Here is a 16,871-nt window from a genome sequence, read left to right as displayed (position 1 = left end):
GCTCAGAATACAGTGTAAAGTCATGATCATGCTCAGCATTTTCTGTGTTCTCTGGTCTCCTCAGTTCCATAGATGAAGAAACAATGCAACTCACAAGAAGATAGAGTGTTTTGTGCTTGATCGATCCTGCTATGTATAGAAAACAACTGTTACAGATGAGAAACAAAACATTTTCCTTCAACAGGCAGGATTAAGTTAGGTTCACAAGTGGGTGATTCCCAAGCTCAGGGCTGCCGAACTTGTTTGCAGTTGTCCAATATGTAGGAGCAGCCTGATTGTCAAGAGTTGCTACTTTTACATAGACAGATTGGCTAGCACAGTCTAACTAAAACTGCTCCGTCTCTAAGGGGTGGATTGGACCATGTAATAGTGAGAAATGAGAGTATGACATCAGGTTACTACTTTGCATAAGGGATCCAGCGAAGCAGATTTGTGGAGGACCGCAGTAGCTGTGGTAGTCTAGTCTGATGAGATTTTACTGGTCAAGGAGCACCTGCTTGTAACAGAATTGGATGTACGATGGTACTCTCTTTGCCAAAGTTCACTTGGGTACCAGAACGCCCACCTATTGGGATCAAAGAAGACAAACAGCTGTATAGTATTTCTGATAAATTCAGTTATTTTGAGGTACTAAATAGTAGCCTTTTTACTGTTCAGAGTGTGAAAGCTTTTTGTATGAATTTTTGAGGTTTTGTGAACAAAATATATGGAGTATATTTTATATGGAAAGGTTTTACTGTTTTAGGTAGGAACTTAAGATGAGTTTAAATGACAAATTTGCTGTAATGAAATTGAGTGTATGGCTCATAGGTAATTAAGGCTTCCAGGTATTATTTATTTATTTATGGCATTTATATCCCACATTATTCCCACCCATGGACAGGCTCAATGTGGCGTATAATAGTCTATTAAGCAACATTAATACAAAATACAGGAATTAGCGTCAGAGAACGGAAAGAGGAATCACAGGAGGGAGAGGGAGAGAGGGGAAGGTGACAATTTGTCGATGTGGCTGCCGTGGCTCAGAGGGATGTAACACCAGGAGGGCCCACAGCATATGCTCTACCGAAAAGGAAGGTCTTGAGCCGCTTCTTAAAGGTCGGGTGATCTGGGGTGAATTTGACCACTTGGGGCAGTCCGTTCCAGGATTGAGTGCTAAGATAAGAAAAAGAGGAAGCATAGACAGTCTTATATTTGAGGCCACTGAGAGCTGGATAGTGGAGATTGGGATACGTGCGAGCTGACTTGCGAGAGTTCCTGGGCGGCAAGTTAATGAGAGTGTCCATGTAAGCAGGAGCGTCTCCATAGATGATTTTGTGCACCGATGCGCAGATCTTGAAAACGATACGGTCCTTCACAGGAAGCCAATGCAACCTCTCACGTAGTGGGCTTGAACTTTCAAATCTCGATTTGCCGAAGATGAGTCGAGCTGCTGTGTTCTGAGCAGTTTTCAATTTCTTTAGTAGCGAGGATGTGCATCCCCCATAGGTACTGTTGCAGTAATCGAGACGACTTATAACTAGGGACTGAACTAGGTAGCGGAATACCTCTCTAGGGAAATAAGGCTGGATACGCTTAAGTTTCCAAAGAGTGAAGAACATTTGTTTGACTACAGAGTTTACTTGTTGCTCCAATGTCAAAGATCTATCAATTATGACTCCCATGATTTTTAGGGACTCCGAAATTGGCAGGACGAGCTCAGGAGTGATTAGTGTAGGAGGTCTGAGTTTGTTAAAACGAGAGGTGAGGACCAAACAATGTGTTTTCTCGGCATTGATTTTGATAAATGCTTGAATGAAGCACAGATTACATTGCCTCAAACAGAAACTTCATCAGAAATGTAAAGACAATGTTAAGATCCCAAGGTACAGGAGACTTCTGTAACACTGATTTCACATTAAGAAATCCTTTCATGAACTGAGAAATTTTGAGTACAGTGAGGACCTGGAAGCCTATCAGTTGGGGTATGATAGGCTGAGAGAGTGCTGAGATGTACTTTGTACACTTAGACCAGGGGTAGGCAACTCCGGTCCTTGAGAGCTGCAGGCAGGTCAGGTTTTCAGGATATCCACAATGAATATGCAGGAGATAGATTTGCATACCATGGAGGCAGTGCTTGCAAATCTATCTCCTGCATATTCATTGTGGATATCCTGAAAACCTGACCTGCCTGCGGCTCTCGAGGACCGGAGTTGCCTACCCCTGACTTAGACCATAAAGTGGATTTTAAAAAAAATAATGTAATATGGTGTTAGGAGGACAGCAAATGGGATCATGTCTATTTGTGAAACACAGACCAAAAACCTCTTCCACTTGAAAGTAGGAACATTTGGTAGATGGTTTTATCACAATATTTTGAACAGTCTGTGACTTCCGATGTGAAAACAAAGCTCAGTGGTGAAATTATGAAAAACCTGAGTTTGGTACATCATGCTAGTCTCTGGCACTGTTCAAATAGATTAAATGTTCATCTTTTGAGGCTGCTTTTAATTCTTAACCTCTGATTTATTTAATACCCATATTGTTTTGATCATTCCCATAATAAATGAAACTGAAACTCTAATCTGTTTGTCCTTTTTGTCTGTCCTTAAATATTGTAAGCTGTCTTGATCAGAAGCTTTCATTTACATGTTTTTGTGCAGCATTGCATATGTCTAGTAATGCAATATAAATGATTAGTAATAGAGGGAGAACAGCAAGCTTGTTGAGCATCAGGAATCAATTTTGATGAAACTAAGGGTGCTATAAATATTATAGAGTCTGTGTTCTGTTGGGATTTGTGCTGATTTTTGCTACGATCGAGATAGGAGGGATAAGTATAGAAGAGAGGCCAAACCCAAGGAATGGCTAGGGAATTTCTTGCTAGATGATACAAGGCTTGGCAGACTGAGCAAAAGAAAAGTGGTTTTGTATCTTTGCTGCTGATGAAAAGATCTACTTGAGGGATCTACTGCAAGATGAATTGCAGAGCTTCTCATTTCAGGGACCACTTGTATGATTGAAGAACTACAGACCCTGTTGGCTATCTAAGTCTGTATGCTGAGTAGGTAAACATCTTGATTTTGGATGAGATTGGAAATGGAAAGTCCCAAATCCTTGCTGTTTTTGGCACAGGTGGAGGGATCCCATTCTCCTCCTTTTGTTGATATAAAACATAACAATCTGTCTGATTTAATACCGATCAAGTCTGGAGAAGAGAGATGAAGTCTTGGAGAGTGTAAAATATTTCTTGGTACTCCAGATGATTGATGGTCTGAGATCAGATTCCCCGAGTGAGGTGGGAGTTTTAAACGTGTTTCCCATTCGATGTTGGAAGCATCTGTTAGGACTAAGTGATACTTTAGTGGTGCAAAGAGAGCTCCTGTAGTCAGATTGTATTTGGATATCCACCACTGCATCATAACTTGTAGTGAAAATAAAAGACGAAGAAAGAGACTAGATCTACTGATTCCATTGGATGTTGAGATCCCATGGAGGCCTCATTTTTAGATGTTCAAATGGAACCACATGTACTGCAGCAGTAAAATCTAAATATAAATACCTGTTTTTGCAAATAATCTTTGACATTGCAGCCTGTCTAGAGGCAGAGAAGCTTTCACGTATGATGTCTATCATTGCTCCTGTGAAGGAAAGTGTGGTCACTGGGTGCAAGGTTGATTTCTTAAAGCTGATGATGAAGTGTAGGCTTTGCAGGAGGTGAATTGCTTCTTCTCTTAGGGCTTGAACTAAGCTTTCTGAAGGTGCCGCAAGAGGCCAATCGTCTGCTCTGTTTGCACAGATATGTGGTTATAATTATAGGGCACTTGATGAACACTTGGGGCCAATAAGAGATCAAAAGGTAGGATATTATACTGATGATGGTCTTTCTGAAGAATGAACTAGATATCTTCTACATTGTGGATTGGACTATGTGTGTAAGTATCCAGAGATTCTTTTTTTTTTTTTTTTCAAGTGTAAAAGAATAGATGAGTCTCTCTTTATTTTGAACTTCTCCCTATAGAGAAAGTTGAGGTTCCTGAGGTCCAGGATAGGAGTAGGCTTTCTGTCTAATAGGGGATTAAGAAGTACCTGGAAAAGAAGCCTTATTCCTTTCTTGGAGAAGAACTGGCTCCATGGGATTTGATTGCAGAAGGAGAGTGTCTTCTTCCTAGAGCAGATCTTTATGGGGCCAAAGAAGAGGTCAGTAAGACAGGAAACTGAGGAATCTTAAGCAGTAGCCCATCTTCACTATACTGAGAACCCAGGAATACATGATGATTTGTTTGCATTGTTGAAGAAAAAGTGTACTCTACTCCCTACAGGCAGAATGGTGTATTTGTTTTGGAGGGATTCCTGCTGTGACTGGTGGAGATGGTCAAAAAGTTAGTGGTTGCTTTTGTTGACCAGGCACAGCCTACTGTGTGTGTCCTCTTGCACTAGTGAGGTTTGGTAAAGGCAGTGTGCTGAAGTTATTGAGGTTGTCTTATAAAGGCAAGAAAACTAGTGCTGTTTGTTTTAATCCCTTCTGTACTGAGAAGTGCTTGTGTATCTAGAGCAATGGTGTTCACTCCCATCCCTTGAAGACTGCAAACATGTTAGGTTTTCAGGATATCCCTAACAAATATGTATTTACTAGTAAAACAGGCCCATTTCTGACACAAATGAAACGGGCGCTAGCAAGGTTTTTCTCGGAGTGTGTATGTTTGAGAGAGTGTGTGTGAGAGGGGGAGAGAGTGACTGTGTATGTGTGACAGAGAGAGAGTGTGAGTCCGCTGGGTGCGAGTGTGTCTCCTCTGTCCCCTGCCCTCCCCTCCAGCCACCCAGCGATTCTCCTCTCTCCCCTGCCCCCCCTTCAGCCATCCAGCGATTCTCCTTTTTCCTTTGCCCTCCCTCCAGCCACCCACCGATGCTGTTCTCTCCCCTGTCCCCCCTCCAGCCACTCAGCGATTCTCCTCTGTCCCCTGCTCCCCTCCAGCCACCCACCGATGCTGTTCTCTCCCCTGCCCCCCTCCAGCCACCCAGCGATTCTCCTCTGTCCTCTGCTCCCCTCCAGCCACCCAGCGATTCTCCTGTCCCCTGCTCCCCCTCCAGCCACCCAGTGAGTCTCCTCTGTCCCCTGCTCCCCCTCCAGCCACCCAGTGAGTCTCCTCTGTCCCCTGCTCCCCCTCCAGCCACCCAGTGATTCTCCTCTGTCCCCTGCCCCCCCTCCAGCCACCCAGTGATTCTCCTCTCTCCCCTGCCCCCCTCCAGCCACCCAGCGATTCTCCTTTTTCTCTTGCCCCCCTCCAGCCACCCAGTGATTCTCCTCTCTCCCTTGCCCTCCCTTATCCACCCAGTGATTCTCCTCTCTCCCTTGCCCTCCCTTATCCACCCAGTGATTCTTCTCTCTCCCCTGCCCCCCCTTAGCCACCCAGTGATTCTCCTATCTCCCCTGCCCCTCCCTCCAGCCACCCAGCGATTGTCCTATCTCCCCTGCCCCTCCCTCCAGCCACCCAGCGATTCTCCTTGCTCCCCTGCTCCCCCTCCAGCCACCCAGCGATTCTTCTCATTCCCCTGTTTACCTCTGTCGAAGTGGCCGCATCTTAGAAAGCCCTGCCCGTCTGTAGCCTTCCCTTCGACTTCATTCCCTCTGAGTCCCGCCTGCTGACGTCATTTCCTTTTTCCGCGAGGGCTTGTACTCTGAGGGAACGAACTCGAAGGGAAGGCTATAAACTTTGAGGTTGTGCCTCGTGCTGCTATCCTGTGGTTGGTCAGTGCTGTTTGTGACGAACCCGGTGCTGCTATCCTGTGGTTGGTCAGTGCTGTTCGTGACAAACCCGGAAGTGCGTGATGTCAATTCAGGAGATGGATACAGCATTAGAGGCAGCACGAAACCTTCAAACTTTCACTGCCACGGAGTCAGCTTCAGAACGTTGGAGGTGCTTTTTATTTTATAGGATTAGCTATATAATGACTAATAATTTTTTGACTAATTATTTAACTTGCTAGTTCCAGTTATCAAAGATCTTTATTCACACTTGAAAATGTCAAATGCATATAAAACCTGTACGTACAAAACTAAATATTCTCCTACTCTGACTATGCTAATGTAATATGATAACCTCTGATACAACCTACAAACGAAACAATCATTACATATTGTAAATGACTTATTTCCACTAGTTCCAATATGATGTTTCTTATGATGTTGAAAATCACCATTCAGTTCTTTCATAAGCCATCAACCCTCATTGGTAGGAACATTTGAGAAATGTTCATATTAGCATTGCTCTCAAAAAAGCCCATGAATTATCACCAGCCACTCAAAATTTCACTGTTGAATTAATGACAAAGTCCATCACCATGGCTGTTGCCATTGTTAACACTGGGAATCTGTTCTGATCACTCGCCACTGCAAACAATGTCGGTGATTACCCAACAGCTAGTCCAAACTGCTTTCTCACAAATGATTCTGCTAGGTGTCCTACTGAACATATCAAACGTGACTTCATGGCTCTGGGTCAGAAGGTAAAGCACCTGGGTGTGCAGGTGGTGGTCTCATTGATTCTTCCTGTCGAAGGTAAAGACCAAATGAGGGAAGCTCGCATCCTGGAGCTAAATGTGTGGTTACGTGGATGGTGCCGAAGCGAGCGCTTCGGTTTCCTTCACCATGGGATGATTTTCCAAGAGCTGCTGAGCGGCAATGGTGTTTATCTTTCAAGAAAGGGATGTAATGTCTTCAGATACAGACTGGCTGAAGTACTAAAAAGATCTTTAAACTAAATTTGCTGGGGATGGGTGAGAAAAGCCCCAAAGTCATAAACAATCCTCAGGAAGATAAGGGAAATGGGACTTGATATACCGCCTTTCTGTGGTATTTTGCAACTACATTCAAAGCGTTTACATATATACAGGTACTTATTTTGTACCTGGGGCAATGGAGGGTTAAGTGACTTGCCCACAGTCACAAGGAGCTGCAGTGGGAATCGAACCCAGTTCCCCAGGATCAAAGTCCGCTGCACTAACCACTAGGCTACTCCTCCACTCTAATACATCAAATACCCCAATAGAAAGGGGAAACAGGGTAACGTGGAGAGCCTTATAATGCCCGTAGTGTGGTAAACAAATACCTAGATCTAGAGGCTGAAATGGTAGAAGCTGACTTGTATATAGTGGCAGTCACGGAGACGTGGTTCATGGAGAACCATGACTGGGATGTACTTATAACTGGATATGTGATTTGTAGTAGTAGTAGTAGTAATCTATTCAGGAAGAACAGGGTAGTAAAAAAGGGTGGAGGAATGGCATTATATGTTAAGAATAATATCGAAGTGACAGAACTGCAGGACTTATGGGGTAAAGAAGAATCGCTGTAGGTTAAACTAGCAAGAGGAAAAGGAAAATGTATTTACATTGGTGTAATATACAGGTCACCTTCACAGTCAGAAGAAAAGCACAGAGACTTAATAGAAGATATCAATAAGATAGCTAAGAAAGGGGAAGTACTACTGATATGAGACTTTAATATGTCAGGCGTTGATTGGGACATCCCTTCTGTGGGGTCAACTAGAAGCAAAGGGATCTTGGATTCTCTACAGGAAGAATTGTTTCAGCAGTGGTGATGGAACCGACGCGGAATGGAGCTATTTTAGACCTCGTGCTTACAAATTAAATTGTTTCCGATGTTACTGTGGGAGATCATTTGGCATCTAGTGATTACCAAGTGGTAAGGTTCAATATTAAGACAAAGGGGAAGAGGACTTATTCGAGATTGACGGTCCTAGATTTCAAGAGAACTAACTTCTCTTGAAATCTAACTTTGCTGAGATGGGGGAATTTCTCAAGGAAGAGTTGGTTGGATGAGAACAGCTGAAAGAAATAGAACAGCAATGGGTGAAACTGAAAGGAGCTGTTTTAAAGATGACTAACCTTTATGTCAGAAAATTACGTAAGAGGAAAATAAGGTCACTCTGCTTCTCGAATGCAGTAGCTGAAAAGGTAAGGGAAGAAAGATTAGCTTTCACGAGTTACAAAAAACTCCTGTTTAGTTGCAGCAGTGGCTGCAATGAAACACCTTTTCATGGCCCTAAAAAAAAAAAGTAGCAGATTTCTAGTAACCATGATGACCTGACATCTGGGATTTATCGAGCCTTGCTTTTAACAGTTACGGTGCTGCTTCTTTGAAGCTGGGCTTTTGACTTTGCAGTGCATGTAAGTGGTTGTAACATCAGCTGAAGAAGATCTTCTGGAATGAACGGAATATCCAGACCTTTTTTAAACCCGCTAAACTAACTTCATTCTCTGTCAACGAATTCCACAGTTTAATTACATGTTGAGTGAAGAAATATTTTCTCTGATTAGTTTTAAATGTACTACTTTGTAGCTTCATTGCGTGCCCCCTAGTTCTAGTATTTTTGGAAGGAGTAAACTAGCGATTCACGTCTACCCCTTCCATTCCACTCATTATTTTTATAGACCTCTGTTATATCTCCCCTCAGCTGTCTCTTCTCCAAGCTGAAGAGCCCTAACTGCTTTAGCCTTTCCTCATAGGGAAGTCGTCCCATCCCCTTTATCATTTTCGTCGCCCTTCTCTGTACCTTTTCTAATTCCACTGTATCTTTTTTGAGATGCGATGACCAGAATTGCACACAATATTTGAGGTGTGGTCACACCATGGAGCAATACAAAGGCATTATAATGTCCTCATTTTTGTTTTCCATTCCTTTCCTAATAATACCTAACATTCTATTTGCTTTCTTAGCTGCAGCCACATACTGAGCAGAGGGTTTCAACTTCATCAATGATGACCCTAGATCCCTTTCCTTGTCGGTGACTCCTAATATGGAACCTTGCATTACATATCTATAGTTCGGGTTCCTCTTTCCCACATTTTTCACTTTGCGCTTGCTCACATTAAATGTCATCTTTCATCTGGATGCCCAGTCTCATAAGGTCCTCTTGTAATTTTTCACAATCCTCTTGCGATTTAACAGCTTTGAATAACTTTGTGTTGTCAGCAAAATTACCTCACTAGTTACTCCCATCTCTAGATCATGTATAAATATGTTAAAAAGCAGCGGTCCCAACACAGACCCCTGGGGAACCCCAATATCTTCCCTTTTCCATTGAGAATGCTGACCCTTTAACCCTACTCTCTGTTTTCTGTCTTTTAACCAGTTTTTAATCCGCAATAGGACAGTGTGTCCTATCCCATGACTTTCCAGTTTTCTCTGGATTCTTTCATGAGATACTTTGTGAAATGCCTTTTGAAAATCCAGATACACAATATTGACCAGCTCACCTTTATCCACGTTTGTTCACCCCTTCAAAGAATTGTAATACATTGGTGAGGCAAAATTTCCCTTCACTAATTCCATGTTGGCTTTGTCTCATTAGTCCATTCTTTTGAATATGCTCTGCACATAGGAAGCTCTTCACCTTTATAGGCTAGCAGCAGCCTCTTTTCTACTTCATAATGGTTTCTCAGTCAGTTAACGTGTTCCTTTCAAGCATGTGGAGACGTGACCACAAAACTTACAATAAGTCTGGTTATGGTCAGGGCAGAAAGACAGATTAAATACTTGATGGGAACATTCTGTATCTTTCTCCCACCCTGCAAGCAGGGACAGAACCCTGACTGTTGCTGGGACATATTGCAGGAACCAAAACAAGAGGGGGAAAAAAAGAACTTTTTCTTGGTCTTTTTGGCAGAGCAAAAAACAAAGCTGAATGGCCCGAGGGGATCATTGTAATGTAGGGTAGTTGATTTGATATACTGCCTTTCTGTGGTACAACCAAAGCAGTTCACATTTTTATTATATGCAGGTACTTTCTGTGTCCCTCGTAAGCTCATAGTCTGGGATTTATTTATTTTTTTTACCTTGGGCAATGGTGAACTAAGTGACTTGCCCAAGGTCACAAGGAGCTGCAGTGGGAATTGAACCCAGTTCCCCAGGTTCTCAGCCCGCTACAATAACTATTAGCTACACCTCCATTGAAGAACTAGACCCTCCATAGTCAGCAGGATTAAAACCTATGCAAGGAGAACCCAATAGATTCCAGGTTCATCCCTCAGCCATGACTACCACCTATGAGAGAGCTGTTCTGTCTTCAATTCTCCGAGAACTAGCAGACTTGCTTATTCTCACAAGTGGGTGAGACCGACCCGCATTGCCCAGTCTGGAACTTAAGACGAGCTTTGTGGAGCATGAGACACGCTCCACCACTCATGAGTGAATTCCTTCCCGCTTGCCACGAGAATGCAGTCTCCTCAGTTCTTTTTCTACCATGGTGAGGAGAGGGCGTGTGTTTTTACCCTCTCCTCACAACGTTCAGTCCTAAAGAACTTTTTTCATGCCTTTCGGAGATTTTTTTTTCATCCTCAAATTGTGTTCCCAGTTCTGAAACTCCCTTGTTTTTTTGTCTTTCCCATATATTTTTAGTTTATTTTGCCTGGTTTTAAGTTTCCTTTCATCTTCATCATCATTGTTCAGCCACTTTTAGGTTTTGACTGGCCTGGAATTTTTCCTTCGTTTTTTTTTTTTTTTTTTGCATGCCTTATCCCTTTTTCAGGCACCATCATTTCATTTAATTTAGCTGAGGAATTACCATAGTCACAGGATAGAATTTTATGTATTAGGAATTTGCAGCGTAGATAAGATAGAAGTAGACTTGTAATAGTAGAACATATCAGGACTCGACAAGAGTGGAGAAACAGAAACGATATTGTCGTGTGTAATATATCTACATGACTCTTTGACTATAATTAATAAAACAAAGTTTGAAATAATTTAGCCGAGGAAGTTTTTCCACTAAGGTTCCTGGTCGCTTAAACGCTATACCCGGTGCAGTCGGATGATCTCTCGGAAGGACACCCATTCTTGATGTCTTCAGTGTTTTGCCCGATCATAGCCCCACTAACTGTGTTCTCTGTCTTCGCATGAAGAAGAAGAGGACCCAGGTTTCCAGAGTGGCTAAACGAGAGAGGATTTTGTTGGCATTGGCATCGAAGTTGGAGGTGTTGGCATTGACATTGAGCATCACACCAGCATCAGGAGCGTCGGTAAGCATGGCTGCTGCTAGACCCTTAGACACTGGGGAGTGTCTCCTCCCTTCTCGAGGCCTCCTGCTGTGCAGGTCCCCTGGGTCTCTCCATCATCAGACCTCACCCCAAGGCGACTTGTGGATTCCACTTTGTCCTCATCGGCACCAAGAAGCCTTGGTGACACTCTTCAGGCAAAGGTCAAGAAGCATTGTCATCGATCGACCTCAACACATGGTGCCGAGAGCTACGGGGCATCAAAGGTTTCAGCACCTGAGAAGCGTTGGCACCGGGAGGGACCGCTCCCCCTCCATACAGGAGATACCTATGCATCAGTCTCCCAGCAGCCAACACCCAGCTCCCACATCGACCAAGGCAGCTCTGCAACCTGTGCCTGAATCGGCACCCCAACTTTTCCCAGTGTTTGCCCTCGATGAGCGCATCTGGGCCTTTCTCCCTGAGCTGCTGGATGGCCTAATGCAACTGTGTGCATCGGCATCAGGGGTGCTTACGCCTACCCTATCTACCGTTTCGTCCCTGCATTGCACTCCCTCAGTGTCGGTGGAGGAAGCTTTGCTGGAGTTGAGGCGGGAACCAACTTCTCGACTCCGTTCTTGAGGGCGTGGTTCTTCCATGGTCGAGGCAAGTTCGGTTTAGAGTGGAGGAGTAAATTAGTGGTTAGGGTGGTGGACTTTGGTCCTGGGGAACTGAGGAACTGAGTTAGATTCCCACTTCAGGCACAGGCAGCTCCTTGTGACTCTGGGCAAGTCACTTAACCCTCCATTGCCCCTTGTAAGCCGCATTGAGCCTGCCATGAGTGGGAAAGCGCGGGGTACTAATGTAACAAAAAAAAATCAGGTGGTATTGTCTGACACCGAAGAGGAGTACTCTTGGGATTCATAGGAGGATCCAAGGTACTTTTCCTTGGATGAGTCATATGGAATTCCCTCTGAACCCTTCCCTCCACCTGAAAGGAGAAAGTCTCCTCCTGAGAGCCTTTTATTCCCTTCTTTTTTTAAGGAAATGGCTGATGCCATTCCATTTCCTTTGGAAGTGGAGGAGAAGCCCAGGGCCATGATGCTCGAGGTCCTGTTTTACACGTCTCCTCCTAGGGAGACTGTGACTGTCCCTGTCCATGAAGTGCTCCAAGAAGTCCTCGTTAGGATCTGGAAGTTCTCTTTGTCGGTCCTGGCCATGCCCAAGAAGATTGACACCCAGTATCGGATCCACAGTGCACCTGGTTTTGATAAGTCTCAGTTGTCTCACAATTCTATGGTGGTGGAATCAGCCAGGAGTTCCAGGGACTATGCCTCAGCACCCCCTGGTAGAGAAGCTAGAACCTTGGATTCTACTGGGAGGAAGTTGTACCAGGCTTCAATTCTCATCTCCTGAATACAGTCATACCATCTCTTTATGAGCATACACTTGCAAAACTCGGTGTGCAAGTTGTTGGGGCAGGCTGAGTCACTTTGCCAGTTGGTCAAGCAGCACAAGGCGTGTTGAAAGTTCTTGGTCAGGTGCACTTACAACACTTTTGATGTAGCATCCATGATCTCTGCTCAAAGTAATGTGCAGACTCCCTTGGCTACACGTTTCTGACTTGGAACATTCTGCTCAGCAGAGGTTGGCAGATGTGCCATGCCGGGGGGATAACCTTTTGGAGAGCAGGTCGAGGAGGTCGCTGACCAAATCAAAAAAACAAACTGATATCATCTCTCTTCTGCAAGGCGCCTTCTGCTTCTACCTCCTAAGCTAGGAGGACTTTTGACAAACCAAGGAGGAGTGCCTATTACTGTCAGTAATAATGCCTATTGCTGGAGTTGTTCAGGCTCAACCCCAGCTCACTCGTTCACATCAGTCTGACCTCTGTAGTGAGTAAACTAATGGAAATGCTTGTAAAGCGGAGGATTGTGAGGTTTCTTGAATCGAATGGACTGCAGGACCTGAGGCAGCATGACTTCACTAGAGGCAGGTCATGTCAGATCTGATTGATTTGTTTGACTGGGTAACCAAACAGTTGGACGTGGGAGGAGCACTAGATGTGGTGTACTTGGATTTTAGCAAAGCCTTTGACACAGTTCCACACACTGTCAGCCGGTCCCTCATCCAAGGTCTGGCCTAGGTCAGCCCTGCTTAGCTTCCTCAGATGCACTGCCAACTGGACGGATCTGCCACACTCCGGTCCTTGCTTAACTCTTTCTTCAGCTCCAGTCCTTACTGCGAGCACCGCTGCTCTTTCTATCTTCACGACTATCCCCTCCACAAATGCACACCAACTGCAAGACTTCTTATAAATGGAAGTTTATTTAGTCAATCCATATGGGTACTGCTTACAGCTTCATAGTGGAACGTCTTTCTCACCTCAGTCCTGCACACAGCTGGAGGAAGCTTTACTGTGCCTTTCCTTTTCAGACACTGCGTCCAAAACTCTCAGTAGTTAATGTGTTTCCACACCTTTACAACATCAATATATTTCTTCACATAGTCACAGTTCATCAAACAAACATCTCTTTCATTTCTTCTACTCCGGTGCTTAAACTCTGCAACACCCCTTTCTGTTTTCTGAGGCAAATTACCCAGCACATCTTTCCCACAGAGTTTTTCCACATTGCCTCAATCTTCTTTCTCCAGTCTTCCACAACTGGCTCAGCGTGGCCGCCAGGAAACCTCTCACTGCATTCTCTTTAGTTTGAGCCAGAGCTGCAATCTCCATACCTTCTTCCCCAGCTCCTCAGCTACCTCCATTTTATCATAATCCCCAGTCCCCTCCTCCCCTGGCTCTCCCACCTGTTCCTCATCACTTCCATCAGAAATCATTTCCCAATCCCCGCCTCCCAGCTCCTGTGTGACTTGTCTAGGAAGAAAGTGTTCTTGGGACTGGTAGTTCCCCCCCCCCCCCTTCAATACTTGGGCTGGTCTCTTTGCTTTTAGGGGGTGAACCCTCGGTGTACTGGGAACTTGATACTGAAACTTTCTCTTTCTGTAACCTACCTGCTTGAGCCCCTGTTTCCGTATTCTTTTGGTCCAACCTTTTCCTGCCCCCTTACAACAGGCAACTGATAAATAAATTGAGTGCCCTCTTTGCAAATGATACCAAACTTTGTAATAGTGTGGACACTCCGGAAGGTGTGGTTAGCATGAGGAAGGATCTAGCGAAGCTTGAAGAATGATCTGATAATTGGCAACTAAAATGTAAAGCTAAGAAATGCAGGGTCATTCACTTGAGTTACTAGAATCCAAGGGAAAGGTACAGTATAGGAGGTGAAGTGCTTCTGGGTACAGAAGAAGAACGAGATTTGGGAATGATTGTGTCTGATGACCTTAAAATGACCAAGCAGGTAGATAGGGCGACTGTCAAAGCCAGAAGGATACTTGGTCGCATAAGGAGAGGGATGACCAGCAGGAAAGAAACAAGTGATAGTGCCCTTGTATAAGTCTCTGGTGAGGCCCCATTTAGAATACTGTGTGCAGTTCTGGAGACCACACCTACAGAAAGATATAAACAGGATGGAATTGGTCCAGAAGGTAGCTACAGAATTGGTAAGTGGTCTCCGTCATAAAACATATAAGGACGCGTAGAATAGCCTCTCAGTGGAGGTGGTGTAGACAAAGACTGTGTCAGAGTTTGAAAAAGTGTGGGACAGGCATGTGGGATCCCTTAGAAAAAGGAGGAGTTAGTGGTTACTGAGGATGGGCAGACTGTATAGGCCACTTGGCCCTTATCTGCTGTCATGTTTCTATCAGATGGTACTCAACTCAGAATCTTGAAATAGCTCAAATATGAAATCACTCATCTGCTACTAGTAACCTATAAAACAGCCATGATACTTGAGGATTGAGGGAGGGGTGCAGTGTAACATAAATTTTAAAAAAGGGGGTTCTTGAATAATCTGGGAAACTATAGACCAGGGGTGGGCAAACATGGTCTTCAAGGGCCACAATCCAGTCAGGTTTTGAAGATTTCCACAATGAATATTGTCACCCCCCCCCCCCCCCCCGACACTTTGGGGGCTGCACGCCTGCTCTCTTTCCTTTTCCGGGGGGGGGGGGTGTTAGATGGTCCCCCTTCCCTTCCAGTCCAGCCAGAGGAAAAAAACCCTTATGGTTTACAGCATCAAGCGACTCACAGTTTCTTTTCCTTTCAAAGCTTTAATGGCTGCTTCAAAACAGGGCATCAATTCACAGTATAGAAACAAACTGCCTCTTCACACTCCTTCCCTGTCCCTTCTGTTGCTCAGGGAAGGGTTGCCTGTCTGCCCAGCAAGAAGCATCTCTCTCTCTCTTTTTGCTCTCATGCTTGTACAGCCTGTAAAAACCTCTTCCAGGGCTTCCTGAGTTGTGAGAACAATGCAGTTACAAAGCCTTTCAATTTGCCTTTTCCCTCTGTCCGTGTTAGCGCAGAGATATCCATAAACTCCACACCCTCCTCCTCTGGCTTGCTCTCTGATTCCCATTCCATTAAATCCTCCCCTCCTCTCCAACTGTCTGCCCTCTCCTTGATCAGTATCCATCCACCAATCCTCCCCCCCCCCTCGGCCCCCTGGGATGAGTAGTCTTCCTGCCGCTTCCCAGAAGGCTTCTGCCCCCGCCAGGGTTTCTGGGAGTTGAAGTCCCCCTTCCTTTCTCTAGCCTTCAGCTGTCCCTACCCCTCAGGGAGCTGATCCACCTGGCCCCGGGGATTCTGGGACTTGTAGTGAAGATTCCTCTGACAGGGTCGGGTAGTCTTGCCTTTTCCCCAAGCTCCCTCCTGTGCCTCCTCACAATATGCATGAGATTACTTTGCATTTACTGCTTCTATTGTATACAAATATATTTTATGCATGTTTTATTTGTGTTTTACTGGTATTTTGCACATTCAGGTTAAAGAAAGGTGCCCCATTTGAGTAGTTCTCTGCTAAATGATGTAAGAGAAGTCACTGTAGATGGTTTCCTGTCCCTGGAGAGCTCACAATAATTTTTTTTTTTTTTTTTTTCAAAAAATTGAAGTAACTTCTAGATTTCTGCCTTGGATCTAAGCAGGATGCTGAAACCATTAGTCACACAGACATCCATGTTCCTTCTTTTGTTCCGTTCATAGTTTGGATGTTTCATTTTGTAAAATGGAGACTCATGCTGGACATACCCAGAACTTGGACGTCCATTTTCATGTAATTTAGATGTACAGACTTGGACGTCCATATTCTGAGTTGAACATCCTTTCTAAAATTCTGCTCTTAGTGTATGTGAATTTTCAGAAGGTGTTTGACAGAGTTCCTCATGAAATACTCATTAGGAGATGAGAGTCATGAGATAATGGGCAATGCCCTTTTGTGCATTGCAAACTGACTAAAAGACCTGAAACAAAGTAGGACTAAATGGTTAGTTCAAAAGAGGTTTGGACAGGTTTCTGAAGAAAAAGTCCATAAAATGGAAATGAGTAATAAGAAATAGATATACTTTTTGAGATCTGCCAGATTCTTGGGACCTGGATTGGTCACTGTTGGAGACAGAACGCTAGGTTCAGTAGATCTTGTTCTGACTCAGCACAGTGTTTCTTCTATTTTTAGACAAACTGAAAGGTTGCTAGTTTTTGTTGAAGAGAAATGCATTTTTTTAAACCGAACATTTCCCTTTTCTCGATTGGAATCTTAACCTTGATCCAAGAGTGATTGTATCCCTTCATGGTTATCTGATTATAAGCCTTTAACTTTATAGACCTGTAAATTTGTGCTGCCTTCTCCTCATTGTTTACATATTTAAACTTTACTATAAATTGTGTTTCTTAGCAGTAATTTTATAAAACACGTTCTGCCTGTAAAAAGTGGACTGGACAAGTGTCAATCTAAGACTTGAAGGATAATTGAGAGTCAAAGGTTACACTGAGGATTTTGAC

At 44.2% G+C, this 16,871-nt stretch overlaps 1 protein-coding gene across 2 annotated transcripts in view; it reads left to right on the top strand.

The window, feature by feature from the left end:
* The window catches only part of XRN2 (5'-3' exoribonuclease 2), a 363,942-nt gene that overhangs the window by 144,931 nt on the left and 202,140 nt on the right, over positions 1 to 16,871 (top strand). The window lies entirely within an intron of this gene.

Source organism: Microcaecilia unicolor, chromosome 3 (assembly GCF_901765095.1).
Source record: "Microcaecilia unicolor chromosome 3, aMicUni1.1, whole genome shotgun sequence".
Lineage (NCBI taxonomy): Eukaryota > Metazoa > Chordata > Amphibia > Gymnophiona > Siphonopidae > Microcaecilia > Microcaecilia unicolor.
This window is presented reverse-complemented; position numbering and strand designations above follow the sequence as displayed.